Genomic DNA, 21,894 nt, shown 5'->3' with positions numbered 1-21,894 from the left:
GCTCTTCCGCCACCCCTTGACTTGAGTCCACTTTGGAGCTGGGCTTGTATGTTTAGAGTCCTTTGGGAACAGTTCTCTTTAAGCAAAAGAGGGTTTGTGGGAGGCAGACTGAGGAGCACAGGGCCGGCTTCTTCCTCTCATTGTCCAGACAATACTCTGGTCAGAGAAAATGAATTTGATTGTACACTCTCTCCTCATTGAGCTCTTACCACCTGTTGACTGAAATTAATTTTTAAATCAATTTTTCCAAATACAATTGTCTTTACAACAGTCCTGTGAGCTCAATGCCTCTATTTTCTTTTCTTTTCTTTTCTTTTCTTTTTTTTTAGGTGGGAAATATGCGTTTCTAGTTTCTTTAGCCCCTAGTTGAGTTCAGAGCCAACATTTGAATCCTGATCTGTCTGACGTTAGTATCTCTTCACTACACGCTACACTGGCTGAAAATATAAATAACAACTGATGACTGGAGGCCTGAAAAAGTCAACAGAAAACGAGATTCATCTCTAGGGTCAGAGGGATTAAACCAGAAGCTAGAAGGCTTTATCCGCTCCAGTGTGGCAGGGCCTCCTTTTAATGACTTCTCCTTGCAGGCGAAATTCTCCGGAAGAATGCTGCTGACAGCCTTCATGCACCATAAATAACACCCAGGTGCTCTGGAGGACCCTCTGCTCATCCTCTTCTGGGAGCTTTGCAGAAGCCTCACAATTAACCCTCTCAAAACCACTTCCATGCTCCCCCTCCCCCAAACTTAGTGGCTCACAGTGGGTGGCTGCTTTGCAAGTTCCCTAGATGTGTTTGTAAATAATATCGGCTCAGGCATGTGCCGGCCACACAGTTAGGATTCAGGGTCTCTATGTAGTTGGAATCTAAGAATTCTGCCAGCTTGTTATTTGTTCATTTGGGGTAGAGAAAAATCACCTTAAATTAGGGCATGTGTTAGGCTCAGCCAGGCTTTGATTTTGCATCCTTGGCCTTGATTGAAAAGTGCTCAAGACAAGTCCTTGGAAAAACCGAATGAATAAAACAAAATACGGAGTAAGTTCTCCTAAGCTCTGTGATGGGAAAATACATAGCCCATAAGCGAATATCATTTTAGACAGGAGAATCTTGGATGTAGAGATTACAGTGTACAACACTGGGTGCATCAGAGTTTGGAGAGTTCTGCTCAGTTACCTAAGTGGGTATCTGATGGCTGTAGGTACCGATGACCAATGACAACAGATAGAAACCTTGGCACCTGGGAGGTACTTGTTCTCAGAAACAGAGGTAGGAAGTAAGACCAGAGAGTTTTTCCTTTTATAGTTTTACAGTTTTATACTTTTCTAGTTTAACAGTATGTTTTTAATAATATATTCAGTCATCACAAAATTAAAATAGAATAAGGAAGAGAAATGGAGAAGGGGAAGGAGGAAGACAGGAAGGAGGAGGACAGGGAGGAGGAGAAGGTAGAAGAGGGGGAGGAGGAGGAAATTCATGGGGAAGCCAGCTTGTGCCTGAGTTTAGAGGTCTCCACCCATCAGGCTGGCTACAGACACATTGCCATACCAAGCTTCCCTCCAGCATTAGCCTGGTGAGCCGCCTGAGGATTTTGGAATTGCCAGTTACCAGGATAGAATGAATCAGATCCTCCAAGTTGAAGGGCAGGGAGAAAAATTCCCAATAGAGGACACAGCCCAGAGATCGGATAACCTTGAAGGTTTGGAGAGACAGAACTGAGAAGGATGGGCCCTGGTTGCTGGGCCTGGGCAAGTACAGAACAGTGAATGAAGCTAGCAAGAAAGTTAGGGCAAACCTATGAGTGTGGAAAATAGTCTCACTGAGTTCATTAGCAGAGCCACTTGTACTTCTGTGCTGAGGAAGTCACCACCATGGCTGTGCCTGAGAGGAGACAGCGAGGCTTGGGTTCTGGTCATGTGTATAAGGCATTGACTAATCTGAGGGCTTAGTTGTTTTCTTTCTATTGCCGAGCCCAATGGCTGGGAGATCCTAAGCCAAGGGTAACCTCTGCTTTCTGCATGTGTCAGCTCTGTACTAGGTGGAATCCAGAATAGGTGCACAGAAAAGATTATGCCACATTTCGAGCCATGTGTTCAAAGCTCAGTGATGCTAAACTGAAGGAAACACTCACAGTGGGATTTCCAAGAGAGGACCAGAAGCAAAGGGGCCACATCTCAAGCCCCGGCAGGTCTCTGTCTGGCCTCAAAGCTCCAATCTCAACATTACATTTTTATGTTTTACATATTGTTTTTTTTTTAAATCCACAAGCTCACCCTGCCCTCCCCAAATTCATTTATTTCCACTTAAATATGCTCAAATACAAGTGTGCACTTCCACACTTATGCATTTAACGTACGCTCCCTTCTCCTTGCATCTTTGGTTCTGTTAGAGAGAAATTAGGGCCCAAGCTCAATTTCAGTGAAAACCTATCCACTTCCCCAGGCACTAACAGTGTGTCCCGGCTGCTCTGGCCTTTATCAACTCTCTCTGATGCTTCAGTCACTTCCTGTCTTTGTTGTGTTCTGTGCTGTGTGGTCTAATCCACACTGCTTTGTTTTTATTCTTAATTTCTCTTGACTCTGAAGTGAAAATCCATTGTTTGCTCTGTGAGACTAAGTCTTTCTTTGATGCACTTTCATATTTCAAACATTTCTTTGAGTAACATGTTTATTTTTCTCCAAAATACATTCTGAGCAAGTAACATTTCCTAGGGGCATTGACACTATCGAGTGACATAACCCAAAGGTCTTCTTGATGGTGTGTTAGTTGTGTGTCTTGTTGCTGTGGCAAAACTGCACAGAAAAAGAACTTAAAAGGAGGAATGGTTTGTTTTGGCTCGCAGTCTAAGGGTATAGTCCATCAGGAGCTCAGGACGGCTGGTCACATTGCAAGCAGAGCCTTCTCCTCTATATTCAGTCCAGGACTTCAGCCCTGGGAAAGGGGCTGACTACACTCAGGATGGATCTTCCTGCCTCAGTTAAACAATTCTAGATAATCTCCCAAGAACCAACGTTTGTCTCTTCAGTGATTCTGGATTCTGATGATTAATTTCATATGCCAGCTTGGCTAGAGCACAATATCCAGGTAGTTGGCTAAATGTGTCTTTATGGTCTTGAGAAGGCATTTTGAGATAAATACTGTTCCTTATCATATGGTGGGCCTTATACAACCAACTGAAAACCTTTAGAAGACAGACCTTTCCAAGGAATTCTGCTGGCAGGAGGCTGGCTTCATGCTTGCCTTGCTATACCATCGCCTCCCCTGTCTCTGGCCTGTGCATCTAGCCTCAAGACTTTAAACTTGCCAATTTCCAGAGCCTCGTGGGTCAGTTCCTTCTGTCTGTCTGCTTGTCTCTATCATCCAATTATTTCACTTTTCCCAGAAAGTCATGATTAATTACACACCCATGGCTAGCTGTCTTTATGTCTGTATTTTCTTTTTCTATAATTATTACTGCTTAAAAAAATCCATTCCATAAGTACTCGCTGGACGTCCCTTAGGTGCCAGACACCAGTGAAACAGAATTTTTGTGAACCGATGTCTCTGCCACTCTCTTCCCTGTGTAAGTGGCCCTGGCATCGCTCAAGTCTCATCCTGTTTCCTGTCTTGTTTCTTTGCCTTTTGAGGAGATAAGTACAGCTCGCTACCACCATTGATAAACAGATAGTCACACTTTGAAATAGCTCTAGCTACTCTTTGAAAGTTTTCTAGAGTCTTCAGTCTTTGTCCCCAGTCCTACTTTTCAGTGTATTATGAACCTTCTTGTCCTTTGAGGCCTCTCCACATTCACTATTGAACTTTGCTGTACCTTTACCTTGAGCCCAGAGACACATTTCATAGATTTTACTATGTCAGCATGAAGTCATGCACTGGGCATTATCAAGCTTTCCAAGCTTCTTGGTGGAAACGCATGCATCAGATACAGACATGCTATCTATCCTTATGGTCACGTGGGACAGTCTGATTGACTCCAACATCATCCCTCTCTTTGATAAGCAATGAAACCATACAGGTTCATCTCGGTATATTATATGGTCCCTGAGTAGAAGGGACACTACCAGCTCCCCTTACATGGAAATATCATTTCAGAAAGAAAAAAATCTGGCCAGTAGAACACAATAGGAAAAGTTATGCAGCATTTCTCCAAAGTATAGTATGGAAACAAAGGTTGGGCTGGTAGCAAGGTCAGCCTGAGTGTTGCTGAGATTGGGACAATATGCCCAGAGTTTTCTGTGACTATGGCATAGGTGCACTGAGGGGCAAGAAGGAGCAAGTGAACAAAAAGAGCCTGAGCCATTGATCACCTGAGGAGAGAGCACATTGCTTCAGAAATACTTGCAGTAAGCTCAGTTTTATTCTTTTTAACTCTAAAGACTTTTCTGAGAGGCTTGGTCACTGCTGTGAACATTGTTCCAAGCAAACTAAACTCCTGACTAATCACAGACATGGATAAACATATCCCTCAATTACCCAACATATTTTCCATGTAATTCCTTCTTACAATGCAAGGCAGGGTGGATGTCTTACACACCCTGTCAGCTGGCTAAGCCTGCCTGTCCGAACAGAGCTCTGTGTGACTTTACTCCCCTGGCGTGTTGATACACACACTCCCCCACCAGCGTTCAGGGCTGTGGGAGAGATGAATGCTGCAATATTTTCTACCCACAGCAAATCAGACAACCCGTGAGTGAGGACAGTGTGACTCCCACGTGGAACGTTTGGCTTCTTGTGGATCTTCTGCAGGGGATTTCAGAATCTCCTTTCAGCTGCAGATTCAAGTTCCTTCAAATGCTGCACGGTAGTCCATGTCACAGTGACGAACAATCCCCGCAGGGAAAAGCAGTGCTTGGGCTTTTCTTATGAATAATTTCTAGGTTCTGTATACTGAGTGTGATCTATTTCACTGGTGATCTTGAAGGACAACACCATGTTCCCTTGAAAGACCAAAGGATTCATGTTCTGACAGCTTAGATACTGGTTACAGTTTCAATGCTGTGTACGTCAAGTCAAATTGTATTTCTCAGAGCCTTGTAATTGTGATATTAATTAACTAATTAATTAATTAACCCATCCATGCATCTCTCATTTATACATTCAACATCCATCAATCATCTATTCATTCATCGGTCATCGACTTTGAATACATCATTCACTCAGCCATCCAGTTATCATCCATCCATCCACCATCTACCTATCTATTATCCACTACCAACCATCCACTGTCCATCCATTCACAACCTAGCCACTGTGCATACATTATCCTTCCATTCATTCATATGTCAACCCATCCTCCATCTATCATCCATCAGTCACCCATCATCCACCTATCCATTACCTATCCACAATCCATCTATCATATATCATCATTTATTATTTATCTACCATCTATCAATCTACCATCTATCATTCACACATCCATCCCCTATCCATTCATTAATCATCCATACATGTACTATCCACCCACCATCCTCCTATCCATCATTCATCCATTACCCATCCAGCCATCCATCTGTCATCCAGGCATCCATCCATCTGGCCAGCCAGCCAGCCATCTACCCACCCATCACCATCACAATCCATCTATCTATCTATCATTCATTTATCAATAACCCATCTATTATCCATCCATCCATCCATCCATCCATCCATCCATCCATCCATCCATCTATCCATCCATCCATCATCCATCCATCACTCATTGATCCTCGTACTGGCTATTCACCATCCATCCATTCATCATCCATTGACCCATCCACCCTTCATTCATCCAGGTCAAGATTTATTAAGCATGCACTTTTGCAGGTTCTGTCCACACGAAGATGCACAAGACATATCTTTCCTGTTAGACAGCTTGCCACCTACCTGAGGGCTCATGGTAAATGGATGGAATAGTACCTGAAAATGTCTGAGAGCATAAAGTGGATGCGTATAACTAATGGGTTATCTTTAGGTCATGCCTTGTAAACCTGTTTTCCTTTCTCTAAGCATGCTATTAGAAAGCAGTGGAGAAACAGGCATGAGATTTGTCAACTGGTTGCTATGGCCACTGGCAATAGCTACGGAGTCATAGATAGGCATTACCATGAGGATAGAGAGGCAGCCTCAGGAGGTTAGCTGCCAAGAAGGATCTTGTATCTTATATCTTACAAGGCCCCTTATAGCTAAAGGGACCTCAAGCCACAGACACCTGTCTTTATGGTTGGAGATGCCTCTGTCAACCAGGAGAGAAATTTCAATATTTTATTGAAAGCATTTTGCAGCAGGAAATCCTTCTCTCTCTTTTTTCCTAGCTGGTGCCAGCATAATTTAACTGTGATTTAATAGCTCCTTTCATTTACTTGCTAAATTATGCCTTTCCATCACCTTCCCTTTGGGTTTTCCCTCCTTTTGGTCCTACAACCGTCCATTATTTATTAATGCCCCATAATACATGATGGAGGCAGGCAGAACACAGTCGTTTCATGGTGATTTAGGGGCTCCTGGCAGTGAGACAGCAAGAACGGGTGCATGTGCTTGAAGAGGATCCCTGAACTTGCCTTTTTAGAGCAGGGTCAGACAGCTCCAAGCCAACCTCCATATGAGCCCTCCCCTCTATTCCCAGCCCAACTCCCTGGCCATTTTCCTGCTTGGAGGAAATTCAAACACTTGGCTCAGAATGATGGATGAGTCATAGTTCATGTTTTTTTTTTTTTCAGATTCAACTGCTAGAATGAGCATGCTCCTCAAAGCATGCTTAACCGAAGGAGAGCCAAGAGGTAACCCAGCTTCCCTTCAAGGAAGAAACCACTGGGAGGGCCTGGGGGATATCAGACAATCCGAATCTTGAGGAAGTCAGTTCTTAAAAGATAAGCTGGGGAGATGGTTCCTGTGAGTCTCTTTTGGAGTAGCTTGGAACATTGACTGTCGGGCTGAGTTGCACAGGAGAGGGGTGCACTTGGGAATGTAGTGTTTCATGGCCCACTCAGTCTAGAGCTGTCACACCAGGAGCTTCCGAGCACCCCCAGGAATTGGTAAGAGGTACATTCAGCATTCCCTACCTGGTTTCGTTGCTCATCTCTTCAGGTATGCTTTGAACTACGCTCACACATGTTCTCTTACCGATAAAGTAGGGAGACCCTGCAGGTGATGAGCAGAAGGGCCTGCTCAGTAGCACACAAAAAAAGGACCGAGCTTCCTTGTGACTACACATTTAAGAACAGATTAATATTTCATGATTTGGAGATGCTAATGCAGTCAAGCTCTCAGCATAGTGCCTAGCATTTAAAGTGCTTGTCTTCCTCCCACTATGGGCCTCCAAACTAAAACAGATCTTACAAAGCAAGGCTGGGTTGCATGCACAGAGTAGCCTTATGAGGCTTGATTTCCCAGGTAGGCTATCCAATAATATCCCATACCTAACTGATCTGAAGACCCCGAAGGAGCCACTGAGCTTCTCTGGGCCTCAGCCTTCTCTGCAAGTGTAGATAGTCTCTGTGATAACTTTCTGTTATGATTTTGCTCCTGAGACTGCTTTAGTGGAGTTTGGAAGTGTGGTGTCATTTAAGGAAGGGGTATTGGCATTATAAGCTTACGTTGCCAGGGTAAGTGATTGTTCTATTAGGTAACAATACCAAATAGGAGCCTTTCTTCTGGCTCTTGGGCAGTTCAGTTGTTAGCTCTTCTCTGCAGAGCCTTGATGTCTTTGGCTCATACCGTGCTGGGCCTAACTGTGCAGCAACACAGTTTTACCAGAGGCTCTTCTACTCTTCTTCATCTCGGACTATGTGCACCTGTTTCATGGCTGTGAATGGTGGCAAGAGCCTTGGAGCATGAACATTGCCCCCTGGAGACCTGTCCTGAGGGTCCCTGGGGGTCTCTGCAGCCATTCTCCATTTGTTGAGCTGGAGTGAAAGCTCAAGTTCAGAGGAGAAGGGCTGAGACAAATGGCATCTGTAATGGTTATTTTGGTCCTTTGTCCTTCCAGGTGACATCCTGCCTCTAGCTCTGGCTGGCAGAGGTAGCAAAGAGAGGGAGTCTCTGCAGAGGCATCCCTTGCTCACCTTCAGCACACTTCTCTACCACAAACTGACTTTGTGGTGACCTCTGCAGCTCCCCATTCACACCTCGCAGGGTCTGGGTTTGCAATGACATGCTCATAGTTTCCTTCAGAAGTCTGGTTTATATAGCTCCCAGGCTAGGGAACTTCAGAGGGCCAGGCTGCTCTGTAACTAACGGGAATGTGTAATCTGCCTAAGCCTTGACTAATGTGTTCCTTGCATTATTAAACACAGATTAAATATATATAGATATTTAAATGTAATGTGTTATTTCCCCAAATCTGGCTTCTTGGTGTTCCTGACTTATGCCTTTTCAGTGCTCATAATTGTCTCAGGGATCATGAATTACAGGCAGGAGATGCAGCTCCCTTGGCTCTGAAGTCTTTGCCATCCCATTACATTTGTTGAAGAGATGCATCCATAGTCCTTTCCGCCCATAAAATTACTGTGGGGCTGCTTCTCATGAGGATGTACTTGTCCCCTTCTCAGACAGTTTACTCCCTGCCAACAAGTAAAGGCTGAGCTAGATGGAGGCTTGCAAACCTGTGGGTTTGTGTCTGCTCAGCAGGAAAGCTTGTATCCCTGGCAAATCACCTAATAGTAAGTGCAGCTAAGCTTGCAGCTCTGTGCCTTGGCCCCTCTACCTACTGCCCACTAGTCCGGCAGTCTTATGTCCTGTATGGGTGCTTGCAGGACCCTAGGGAAGTCTGATTGCCCTTTTTGTGTTTTGTGTGTGTGTGTGTGTGTGTGTGTGTGTGTGTGTGTGTATGCACGTGCATGCAAGAGAGAGAGACAGAGACAGAGACAGAGATACACACTACACACAGAGATGGAGAGAGAGAGACAGAGAGAGAGAGAAAGGCAACCTTGGATGCCAGTCTTTAGGAGTTCTTAACCTTCATTTTGGGAACTCAGCCTTTCATTGCCCAGAGCTCCCCTATTAAGCTAAAGTGGCTAGTTAGCAAGCTCCTGGGATTTGCCAGTCCCTGCCTCCCCTGTTGTAAGGGTTACATGAACACACCATGCCTTGCTCTTTTATGTGTATTCTGGGGATCAAACTCAGGTCTTCATGCTTGCCAGATAAACACCATTGATTGCTGTTTCTCCAGCCTCCATTTTCTTTTCTTTTTAATATTTGAATATCTTTGGAAGGGAATTGTCTAAGACCGTAGCCTAATGGCACGTTCCATCCTACAGAAGGGAGCAGCTTGAAGCCAAGGCTGTCCAATTCACTCCACTCTTGCCCGACCCAGGTTCCTCTTTGGTGCAGGACAGGCTAGGTAACGGTTATCTTCAAAGTCTTTGCCGGCTGCCCCAGGGGAACCAGGAGCTATGGATGGCTGGTGTGCTCCTCCACTTAGCTAAGCGGTTGACTCCCCTGCTCCATGAAAGTGTGCTCCTCTCTAAGTCTTGGTTAATGTTTTCTGCCTGCTCCCACTAAGAGAACTGAACCAGGGTTTGGGCCTGTGTGTGGTAGATATGGTATGTCAGACACTGTCCTCTTAGAGTTTTTTCCACCCAGCTGTACCTGATTGCATTTCTTCCCATCTCCTCGTTCAGTGATTCCTTAAAGCCAGCCATGGAGAGATGTGTACACCATGGGAATAGGCCACAAAAAAGGTAGCTCAGTTGTTTTTTCCTCAGAGAACTGATTCTTAAAATTGACCATCTGGGCATGGTGAGGTTCAAATCTAGCCCGAGCCGTAGGTAGAAATCCTGCCTCAATCCCCCCTTTCGGCCCTCCCCTCAAAAGAGACCCACCCTGCACTGTTGTAAGTCTCTCAGGTAGCTCTTTAAATATTTACTATGAGTAAACACATGGGGTTTGAGACTGGTGAGCCCTGTGGCTGAGCACAGCCAGCTCTGAGCATCTCAGTTTGCCTGTGAAGTCCAAGTTCGTGCCAAGCATCACAGATTTTCACACTCGCCTCTCTTCTACAATCTTGCACAACTGCTGTTATTTATTCTCATGGCTAAGAGGAGGTGCTGTACCACAGGCCCAGAACTCCCTGAATTGGGAGTCATAGGTGTTCTTTAAGGAAGGCCACTTGTTTTTCAGCTTCCCAGGACAATTACAGACATTTGGCCTCTTCCACTAGGAGAGTCAGCAGAGGCCAGCAGCGACCTAAGGCTTGCCTAGGAAGTGGTGGACCTGGGGACTGTGGGTTTGGAGGGACAATACTTAGCTGGGCCAACGTCAGCAGCAGCCCACTTCACAGCTGGATTCTGAAAAACCCGCAGAAAAGGAAGAGGCCATGATATTGCATGTATTTGCTCCCAACCAGCAGCCCGTGGCATCTTCTGTTTCTGTTCCCTCAGGGTTGGTGAGGACTTCACACCAGCTTGCTCTTAATGGTCCTCGGAAATACACAGTGCAGAGCCTGGGACCTGCCAGGGTTTTAGAAAGTAAGCTCAGGGGAAGTTCCTGATGGCACCCATAGTTGTGGCGTGTGACCCAGAATGCAGGGGTGTTTGCTCTCCCTTTCACCCTGAACTCTGGCTTATTCTGTGATCTTCAAAGTGCTGACCAGAAAGGTGGGGATGTGAGGATGCAAACAGAGAGGCTGAGGGACGAGGGATCCAGCCTCTGTGCCTTGCAGTTCCAGCTCCCCAGGGGCTGCTCAGCTCAGGCAGGCAGGGAGTTAAGTTCTGAAGGGAATGGAATTTTCCCCGTGGCCGCACAGACATGTTCTAACCACAGGAATGCACGCAAGATGCGACTTGCTCCCTCCGCTCTTGTCTGGACTCCCTCTCCTGCAGCAGGCAGCCAGCTAGTGTGTGACATTTTTCCAGGCATCCAGAGTGATGCCTGCCCTTCCTTACAGCAGCCTTCCTCTCAGACTCTCACCAACCTCACCTTAAAGGCTGTTCAGGAAGCCAGCGCCGTCCTCTGTGGTCCAGGCAGGGAAGACACACGGATTTGGGTTATTTATTAATTTTAAAAATGTGTGCTTCCCGTTCTTTCTGTGCCACCTCTGACTCTTGCATTTCTTTCGGCAACCTGAGAGTCGCACCATTATCTCTTCCCCAGGTAGGCTGATGAGCACCAGGTGCAGGAGCCGCCCATACTGGCTGGGACTGCCAGTGGTCTCCCAGCACAGTGAGAGGGCGGCACTTTTCCTCTCAATTCATTCTTGTTGCCAGCCCCCAAGCTCTAAGTCCTCCCAAGCCTTCGTTAGAGGTCTTATTTTATGGACATGGCAGTTGTGTAGTCTGCACAGCTCAGGGGAGGACTCTACCCAACTCCAGCACATTTCCATCATTAACCTTGAGCACTGGAGAACTCAGCTTTATTTCCGGATGGTGAGGCAAACCGAGGGTGTAGCAGGGGGATTATTTCACATACAGGCCTCTCCCTTGATTTCTCCACAATCCTGCTGTACCTTTTCACCTTTTGCCTGGTCAAATGACAACAGAAAAGTTGGAATCTCAGGTAAGCCTGGAGCTGGAAATACATTCTCCCTGACAGTATCACAGTGAAAAAGCCTTCCTGCAGACAATTTTTCTTTAAAAATTTGCTTTAAAGTAGCACTAGAAAAATCATAATATATTTCTTCCAAAGCATACCCCTTGGATAAGGTGCAAAGAAAGTTCAACAAGAAGCCAAACTTTGCTTTCAAATATAAGACACCTTTATTCAAATTATAATCACAATGTGTTTGGGATTTAATTATTTGGAATTAAAGTGAAGAAAGACATCCTGTAATTATCATTGAACTTATCTGGAGGCATAAATCTAATAATTAACTGCTTTCAGATATTGTTTGGTAAGTAATAAAATAGCAAAACCCCTGTGGATTCTCTTTCACCTTTTTGTAAAGGAGGTTCTAGAACCATCAGTGGACCGCAGTGGAAATACCTCAGAACCATTGTGTGTAAAAGCACACTTGTCAACAAAATTAAAATCTTACAAGCAGGGTGTGTGAGCAGTTGATAGCAATTGGATGTGAATGACAAATGATTCCTTCCAGAGAGAGGGAGAGGGAAAAGGAGGGCGAGGGGGAGGGGGAAGGGAGAAGAGAAGGGAAAGGGAAAAGGGAGAAAAGAGGGGCGATGAGGAGGCCATTTACAGTTGGGAAGTAAACAGCTCTCAAGTCTCAGAAAGTCTCTAAAGCTGACCACATGCACAAGGCTCCTTTGCCAAGATTATAAAAGCAGTAAAGAACGATGAGAAGTTCTCCAGTCGGTCAAGCTGCATACACGTCATTAGCGAACTAAGGTCATGAGCCATGACCCATGCTGGGGTGGTCTTTTCATCATGTGGTGGCTTTTTAGTTTCCCTGCTCCTGTAAGGAACCCTCTACTCAGGCTCCTATAACCCCCATAAGCCACTGGCTCAGCAAGTTAAACGCTGGTGATATCATTTATTTGGTCTGTCTTTGGTTTCTTATCTGCAGTAAGTAGATATTTGTTTATGTCTTCCTCAGGAACACTCATCTATAAACCAGAAATGATAAATACACAAAGTTACACAGGAGGGAGAGGATACAGAATGCTCTCTAAGCATGGTGACTAATGCTCTTGCGTTATTTACAACTGTCCATGTGAGACTCCAGTTAGACCGTAGAATGACACTCTCCATAGAAGTGAAGGAACTCTCAGAGAGCATAGCACATGAAATGTGGCCGCACTTTCTGTTGCCACTCTGGAGTTGTGGACGTTCCTTAAGGATCCATTGGTTTTCCGAATAGATCTTTGGAAATTTAACCTGTCCGCACAATGTTACTTTCTAATTCATGTGACTAGACTCTAAAGTTTTATCTTGGGAGCCAACAGTTCCTCTAGCACCTGTGCCCTCTTCCAATTCACTCTGCTCAAAGGATTCCCCAGCCTGAGTGCTCCGGCTTACAGAATATTCCCCAAAGGTTTTAGTTTCCTTGGGCAATGGAGCGCACTCCGGGGCTCAAGGACTGCGTGCCTCCGTGTTTCCACCTTCTTTCTCACGTCCGGTTACCATGTAGTCTGTGTCTATTTTATTGTCCCCAGAACTGCTCTTTTAACCTGGGCGACCGCATCACCTTTCTGACCCATCAATAAACACCATTGACATTGTGCTGCATACAGTCTTCATGCTGAACTTCCAGAAAATAATTCTACCAGTTCATCCCCAGAGAACTGTGAAAATGAAAAAGGAGAAAGGCCAATTTTGTGCATTGTTCTGCTTTTCTCTGGGCACAGGCTGCTTTCCCTTCATTTGCTCTTAGCTCTCCGTATTCCCTCCCCAACACTGGTCCTTTCCAAAACTTCACCCACTGGACCTTTATCTCCTCAGGCGGCTTCCTGCTTGCTCTTTAGTCACCATTTCTGGTCACCTTTGGTGGACAGAGCCTGTTTTTTTTTTTTTCTGTCATGTTATCTTCATCAGTCTGAAAAAGGATGCCCTTATGTATCCCATGTGCACTTACATGCCCTACATCTTCCAGATGAGGACAACTGAGGCTTATAACAATTACGTCAATTGCCAAAATGTACAGAAGAATTGGGCAGAAGAATCAGTGTGAATTCAAGTCCCTCCTGTACCCAAAGCTGCCCCCGAATGTTGGTACGTGGCTGAAGTCGAAACAAAGAAAAGGCAGTTGAAAGCTGGGGAAGGATTTGAGGAAAACTTTACATGGAAGGAGATGACAAGTTGAGCTATGGCAGACACTTGGAGGCAGCTGCAGAGGAGGGCACGCTGGGCAGGAGGGCAGAGCACCCTCAGTGAACGCTGGAGTCAGTGGACTGGAAGCAGGCTGCCTCCTTCCCTGCCTTGAGCTGCACCCTTTGCAAGGACCTCCCAGGCTTCTGTCCTGCCTGTATTTTTAGACCAGGGAGGAGAGGGCTGTTCAGCACAGGGCTTTTCTACTCTAGGAAAAGCCAGGGATTCGGGTTTTCAGCCACTTTTAATTCCGATCTTCCCTCCGGGCCTGGCTGTCACACACCTGCCCAGACTTTGCAGGCAGCTCTCTCTGAGAAAGTCCACAGCTACCTCTCAAGGCAATATCAGGGTGGGCAAGCACCTCCCTGGGAAGTAGGCCATGCACCAGGGGGTCTTTGTCAGAGCCTGCTCTTCTTCTACGTTCCTGAGCTTCACTTCCAGATCCACCTGGCCTTACAGGTGGAACCTCTATGCTAAGACCTCCCTGGGCCTGGGTTCTGTCACCAAGAATCACAGCTCCAAAGAGCGGAGAAGGGACAGGTGGAGCTCAATTAAACTATTTTCCCAGGAGAAGCAGAACATCTTGGCATCTTGGCAGAACAGGAAGAAGTAGGAGCCCTTGTAAAGGCACCTCCATCTGCTTAAAAAGCCAGTGACTTAAGACCTGACTCACAGTCCCAATTACAGATGACTGCCAAGGCTCTGGACACAGCCACATGAAGTCATTGCTATTAAGGTCTGATATCAAGCCCATTTGGCATGGTCCTCTTGTTTGAGCAAATGTCACTAATATATATAATAATATATTAATATATAATATGTACTATATAATATATTTGTTATAATATATAATAATATATATTATTAAGACAGTCAAGATGTATTCATAAACCCTAACTAGAAAGCTAGGTGTGGTAGTACAGGCCTATAATCTCAGTAATTGGAAGCTGAAGCAGGAGGATTACTGCAAATTATTGCAGTCTCAAGAAATATCAGACAAATATACAAATGTGCATGAGAAACTGTATCAATAGCAGATTGGTGTGTGCTGGAAGAGCTCACGGGGTGAGCAGGGTGCCAGGCTAGCACTCCGCCTGGCCTCATGCTGAGGTGCTGAGCTGCATCTGTGGGGGGGGGGGGGCACAAGGGCAGTTTCTGCTGCAGAGCCAGGAGATTGCAGCAGAGGACACTTAGCCAGGTTTTCTGTTTAAAGAGAAAAATGAAGGCTTTTATGGTTTAATATTTTTGGTGTTTCCCGATTTTTCTGTAATAAGCATAAATTATTAATATTAAAAACGACACAGAATAGGTTAGTAGCCTCTCTCCAAAATGTCCACATCCAATTTCCTGAACCTGAGAGTATTTGAGGCCAGATGGTAGAAGGACTTCACATACGTGCTTAAACCAAGGGTCCCAGAGAGTGTGGTCATCTTGTCCTTTGCACAGACTTGAAGGGGCTACCCTGCTGACGGAAGAAGGAAAACCAGCCTCGGAAAGTCTCACCTGGTGTCTCAAGAAGTAACACAGCGCTGCCTTGATTCTCAGCCTGGTGAGACCCATGGCCTTAGAACTGTGAGACAGTTTTTCTTGGGTCAAGACGCTAAGTTTTTGGTAATATTTTTGCTGGTAACCATGGTAAATGGATACGGCGTATTCTCAGAGCTGAAACGCAACACCCGTGAGCCTGGTCTGGTGCTTCTTATTTACAAGCATCTCCGGAAGGCAGAGGCAGAAAGAGGGGTCGAAGACACGGTGAGCTCTAAAGTAAGGTCTTATCTTAGAAACAAACAATAGTAACAAAGCCCATTGGCCATAATGGGCTGGTGGGTAGAAGGCAGAAGAGAGATGGGAAGGGCTCTAGTTCAGGGACACTCCTTCTGAGACCACAGTTAGGTCGTAGAATGTTCTGGGCCACTGGCTGACTGATAGAGTCTCCATAAGATGACTTAAGCTACTTGCTCCCAGAATACTTTTAGATGTTAAACATTCTCCTTTTAAATATGGACAGCCAGGAATCTGTATTTGCTCTGCCCACTTCTCTATCTCACTGCTCAGTAGTGGCCATCCCGTAGCCACATGCTTTGAGTGGACACATGAATGACAAGAATTCCAGAAGCTTCCATGAACCTCTGAGGACACTTCCTCAGCTGTGGGGACTCAGGGATGATTTCCTCATTGCCTTCTGTGGGGGGTACCTGCTTAGGCCTCCGAAGAACCCCAGTTCCACATGCTCCGGTAAGGTCACTGGGTGCTCTAAGATCATATTTAGGGTCGCAGGACATGACTGAGCAAGAAGGGGTTATCACAGCGTTTTCTGAATTCAACTGTCCTTAGACAGTTGCTTTCCCAAGCATGGAGTCCAGGACGCTTTGGAGGGGGAGCGCATAGGCTGGCTTTGTTTGCACTTTCTCTGTACAGTGTATCAGCACGACCCTGTGGTGTCTCCCACGCTGTCCTCATTGCTTGTGTTTCTGCTGTGACCAACCACCATGCAGAAACAACCTAGCAAAAAAAAAAAAAAGAGAAAAGAAGGAAGGAAGGAAGGAAGGAAGGAAGGAAGGAAGGAAGGAAGGAAGGAAGGAAGGAAGGACCTAGAAGGGTAGGAGATTAGTTTTTGGCTGAGTTGCAGAAGTTTCCGTCCATTCGTGGTCAATTGTCTCTGTGCTTCTGGGCCCCTCTGTGAGGCAGAACTGTGTGTGTGTAAGAGCAGACTGTCTGTCCCAGCAAGCAGGACTCACGCTGAGGATGAACCAGGCTTTAGAAGCCACACCCCCAATGACTGACTTCTCCCAGCATGGCCCTACTGTCTGAAGTGGCCAGAACCTTCCAAAACAGCACTAGCCGATGGGGATTAAGCATTCATCACAAAAGCCTGTGGAAGCCAGTTCACAGCTAACCATACAGCTGTGTGAGACTCCAACTGCTGACCTGTGGCAGAGGGGATGGGTCCTTTCCCAACTGTGACCTCACACTCTGGCCCTGACATGAAAGACAACCTTTCTGTTTGGTGTGCTGTGTAACTAAGGGAATGTAAGCTGCTCCAGGGTTCAGGCGTGATCGTGGAAACAGTATGAAAGCCTTATGAGGAGGAAGAAAGCTTGGCAAGCAGCTGGGCCACTCAGAAAGGCACTGCCAGCTCCGCCTGCACCATCCCAGCATCCCTGATCTGAAACTGCACCAGAGGGGCGTATGGTAAAACGTGGCCACAGACACTCAGCAGGAGAAGCAGAGTCTTGGCCAGTGTAGAGATGAAATTAAAGTGCTGAAGGAGAATATCGTAGACAGGGGATTAAGGAAGGCCAGTTGGCAGCACGAAATCTCCTGCATCCTAAATCTACAGAAATCCTGACTACAAGGCAAAGCACAGAAGAACTAGTCGCCAAGTAGCAAGGTATCCAAAGAGATTTGCCTCTCATGCCAGGGAGCAGGGGATAGACTAAGCACACTCTGGAATGTCTCCCAGCCTGAACTTGGCTCTTCTTTTCTCATTCTCTCTATGCTGCTTTTCTCTGGGAGGAGGGATAGAACTACTGCCCCCCCCCCCACATCAGTGAGAGAAGCAGGGACCTGGTTCTCAGGTAGCATCTCCGTCTAGGTGTATGGTGCAAACGGCTCTAGTGTTCACTGTCATGCACTTACCAGTCCCTAGCTATACCTTCCTCTTTTCATCTCCAGGAGGGACTCAGGGGACAGGGGCATGGGGCTTGGTGTTAGATCCTTGCAGACTGATGACCCATGGCTGTAGGAGACCCAGACCCAAGGCACTAGACTGTCTGTCTGACTGGGAGCTTTCATTTTGTTATTTAAAAGGGAAATCTTGGTTCTAAGGCCCTCATAGGCCTGTGGCTTTTCAAAACAAGTTAAGCATCTGGAAGTTCCTAAAGGACTAACACGTGGGGCTCTCTGATGGCCAAAAGGAGCAGACTCCAGCCTCTGTGATTTTTCTTGCTCCATGCTTCTGTTTGCCTTCCTCCAAAGGGCACTGAGCACAGAGCCTAGAAGCTTGCCGTGCACTTCCTACTTAGGGAAATACTAACAAGCCTTCTTTTCTGAAGAATCACAACTGCTCTGAGATGTGGAAAAGCTTCCCCGTGAGCTCTGCAGCCCAGGGAAGGACAGACATCCCCTGCACAGCTGCCTGACAGCCCACCAAGCCTTTAGCTCTTGCGGCTGCATTCTGAACACTGGGTGGCAGCACGGACCTTCCTAAGCCTCCAGAAGAGGCAAAGCTCAGACCTGAGCAGTTCCCCCTTAAGAAGTGCACACAGAGAACCATGCAAAATGGGAGCAGTAATTCTGGGACATGGCTAATCTCTGTAAGTCACCCGATTGCAGACACAAGTGACAGCTGCAATAGGGGTGATGTTCTCTCATTTGCTGTGTCACTAGGATGCTGTTTTGAATCTTCTTGAGATTAAAAAGAGGATTACAATTACCCCCAGAGCATTGCTATGTAATTTTTATCAGCCTTGATCTGTGAGTTTCCCCAGGCAGAGTGTGTGTGTGTGCGTGTGTGTGTGTGTGTGTGTGTGTGTGTGTGTGTGTGTGTTCACGCACATGAGTCTATACATGCACAATGAACAGGCTCATCGTGTGATTTAAGGCTTTTATAAACTATGTGGGTTTGCCATTAGGTCTGTATTTCCTGGCTGGTTCCTAACTTCAAGACATTCGGCTTTTCATTTGTGCTTATTCCCTTGGATTCTGTGGCACAGCGTAAATCTCATAGCCATGCAGTTGATGTAGAATCACAGAACAAAGTGGTGTTAAGATTCTCAATCTTTATTTTAATGTGTTGCTCCATCACTGTTTAAAAACATTTAGCATTTTTTGAACAAGGGCTCTTAGATTTTGTATAGATATTTTGGCTAAGTTGGCACATTCTCCTAAAGCTCAGGAGGTGAAACACCCAAGTCTCAGAAAGCTCTTGTAACTCAACAAGATTCACAGGTCCCACCTCAAAGTTGAATAAGAGGAACCATCTCCAAGTTGAACAGGAAGCTTCACGCGAGCATCTTTGTGAGTTGTTGCCCAGGCTGAGGTGGGCTTCTGAGAGATGCAGCTGCATTTGGGTCATTAGTGCTCTTGAAAGCTACTCAGTAGACACTCTGGTTCATTAGGCCAGACTTGGGCGGGGCTGTTTTCTTGGTTTTGTTGTCAGTGCCTCTCTGGGATGAACGGATACTTGCTCACGACTCCTCAGAAAGACTCCCACATTTTTGCTGTGTCTGGTCTCCACATATCACACAGTTAGCCCTACTGTAGGGGGTACCATGTACCTCTGCATGGTCAGAGGTAAATCCTGATCAGAACCTTGACTGTTCTTTTCTTTCTCAGCCCATTTTCAACTCAGCGTAGGACCAAGCTACACAGTGTGGGCTTTTGGTCAGATGGACTTGTGCTACTTGTGGCATGCTCTTGGGGTCCTTGGTGAGGCCTCTTCCTCACTGGGCGTGCAAAGTGGCTCCTATATTACGGACTACAGGAATGGTTAGATGTCAAGAGGCACACGTCACTGCCTAGCGCGTTGTAGACACCCCTCAATGCAGCTTGCTGTTGCACTCCCATCAGCACCGATTCTACATCATCTCCCCTGCCTAGCAGGGAGACCCAGTTGGAGCTAAATCTTGGTTTCATTTGCAGTGAAGCAGCATTACAGCTAATGTTCATTCTGTATTCCAACTTCTGTGTGTTGAAAGAGCTCCTTTGTTTTTAGACAGGTCTTGCCCAAGCTAGTTTGGAATACTCTATGTAACCCAGGCTGGCCTGGAACTACTCATTCTCCTGCCTCAGCCTGCCCAATTCTGGGATTATAAACTCATGTCAGCTATACTTGACCCTTAAAATCAACTTATTTTGCAAAAGTCTGTTTAGGACAATAGATGCATGCATGGCCGTGGAGTTCTAACTTCTGTACCTTGGGAAAGCTGCCTGTGTGGAACTCCTTACAGGTTCTAGAACCTCTAAAAGGAGTTTCTGATGGAGAAGACCCTTTCAGGGACATTCCTAATTATCTTGATGTGCTGTACTGCTGTATGGCCTTCTCTTTCAAAGACCCATGGACACCTGGCAAACGTCCATCAATTCTGGCCTCCCAGCTTCATGTCACATCTTGGCCTATGACAGATAGATTTCCTGCCTGGGAATGTCGGGAAAGCTTGGGGTCCAGTGTCTGCCTCTGCTCAGGACTCTTGTGTGGTCTTCAACAGCTCTTCTGAACCTCAATTCCTCATGTTCAAACTGTGGTTAATAAGTTATGGATGGAAATTACTCCTGTGAACAAATGCTATGAAAATGAACCAACATGGTCACATTCTGTCAGAAGCAGTGATTTCACAAAGGGAAGACCTGCAATATTGCATTTTTACAGTTATGCTCAGGCCCAATATTAAAGGCTATGCTGAACAATGTGCTTTTATAGGCACGAAACGTCCTATTGTTGAGCCTGAGGTGGGAGTGTTTAAGGGACAGATGGAAAAATTCCTTTAAACCCCAAGATGTTCATAGGCCATTTACTCTCAACTTCACATATTAAGGAGCATAAGAGGCCAAGCGAGTTCTCCGTGGCCTCTTCAGGGCTTCCTTAATCATGCCTACATCTGTGGGAACTTGCCATCCTCTGGATCTTTATAGCTTTTAATATCTGTTGTACCCACAAGCCACTGAGGTAGGGCGGACGCGAGATTCATCTGTGATGTGAAAGACCCTGCCTTCTTCTCATTTGTGGAAAGGAGGGGCTAATAACTGTCTGTCCCGCCTGGCAGGCATCATGCTCTGCCTTTGGGAATCTCTGTGGCAAGCATCAGTATAAGAGGGTAGCCTAGCCAGTCTGCTGCTTTGGGAGACAGGCTCTGCAGAGACAGTGAGAAGACTCTGGGGTGCCCTGTCTGGTTTGTATTGACTGCTGTGCTTTGAATCTGTAATGTTACTCAAAAGATCCATGTGTTAAGAGCATGGATCCTATTTGGGAGATATCAGAAGGTACTGGAATCTTCAGAAGTGGGGTGCTATGGCCATTTGGGGCATGCCTCCCTCTCCTCTGTTTTGCTTTCAGGCAATTTGGTGAGCATCTTTGCCAAATGACCCTTTTGTGATGTGATCTTTTTTTTGGCAGAGGGCTGAAAGCAATGAGCTTGCACAAATCATGGACTGGAACTCTTTCTCCTCTCTCTCTTCTTTTGCTGACCAGCTTGGGCCCTTGTTATGTTCACATAGAACAAGCACACTGCTCTACAGTCTCTCCTACAGAGACCAGGAATGAATGTGCTTGTTCAAGGCTGGTGCTGCAGCTGAGGATGTGGCTCAGTAAAGTGCTTGATCTGTAAATATGAGGATTGAGTTTGGTACCCCAAACTCACATGGAAGAAGAGGGTCATGGTGACACATGCTTGTTTACCCAAGTGTTGGGGACGTGGAATCAGGTAGATCCCAGGGGTTTGTAGTGCTTGGTCTATTTGGGGGTTTCTAGGCCAGTGAGAGACTCTGCTTTACAAGCACAAGGTAGAGGATAAATGAGATTGACACCCAAGGTTGTCTTCTGGCCTCTACCCTCATCTACATGTAAATCCCATGCACGCGTGCACCCTCATCTACATGTAAATCCCATGCATGCGTGCACCCTCATCTACATGTAAATCCCATGCATGCGTGCGCACACACACACACACACACACACCCCCCTCACACAAGAACTGATGAAGTCTCTTATTTACTGAAAGGACACAGCTATTTGCAACAACGATGAAAAGATGAATTGGGTGTGTCCCTATGAGCTGTGGGAAGAGTAGGGAAGAGGCCTTAAGCCTCTGCCTGTAAGTAATGAATCTGTCCTAATAACTACAGACACAAGTGTAGCGTTCTCAAGTTGGCCCCTGACCAGCACCCATGGAATCCGTGGCAAACAGTCTCTGAGACAGAAGAACAGTTTCTTCCCCATCCTCAGCGCTGAGCCCCTTCAGCAATGTGAATCCCTCCTCATTCTCACTGGGCCATCACAGTGGGAGACTGACTGGGACCTGCTCTCTAGCCACCAAACTGGAAGTGGAGCTGCTTTCTGAAATCTTTCTCTGGGGACAGGATGGGCAGGAGAACTCTGTTTTAGGCTGGGGCTTTTCTGAAACCTATAAAGCTGGTGGTCCTCAGAAGCAGCTGACTTCACTCCCCAGCTTCGAAGAATCTACTTATGGTGATAAAATGATGCTGCTGTCAGTCATTCCATCCCTC

This window comes from Psammomys obesus, unplaced genomic scaffold, assembly GCF_907164565.1.
Source record: "Psammomys obesus unplaced genomic scaffold, mPsaObe1.curated_primary_1811, whole genome shotgun sequence".
In the NCBI taxonomy this organism is placed as follows: domain Eukaryota; kingdom Metazoa; phylum Chordata; class Mammalia; order Rodentia; family Muridae; genus Psammomys; species Psammomys obesus.
This window is presented reverse-complemented; position numbering follows the sequence as displayed.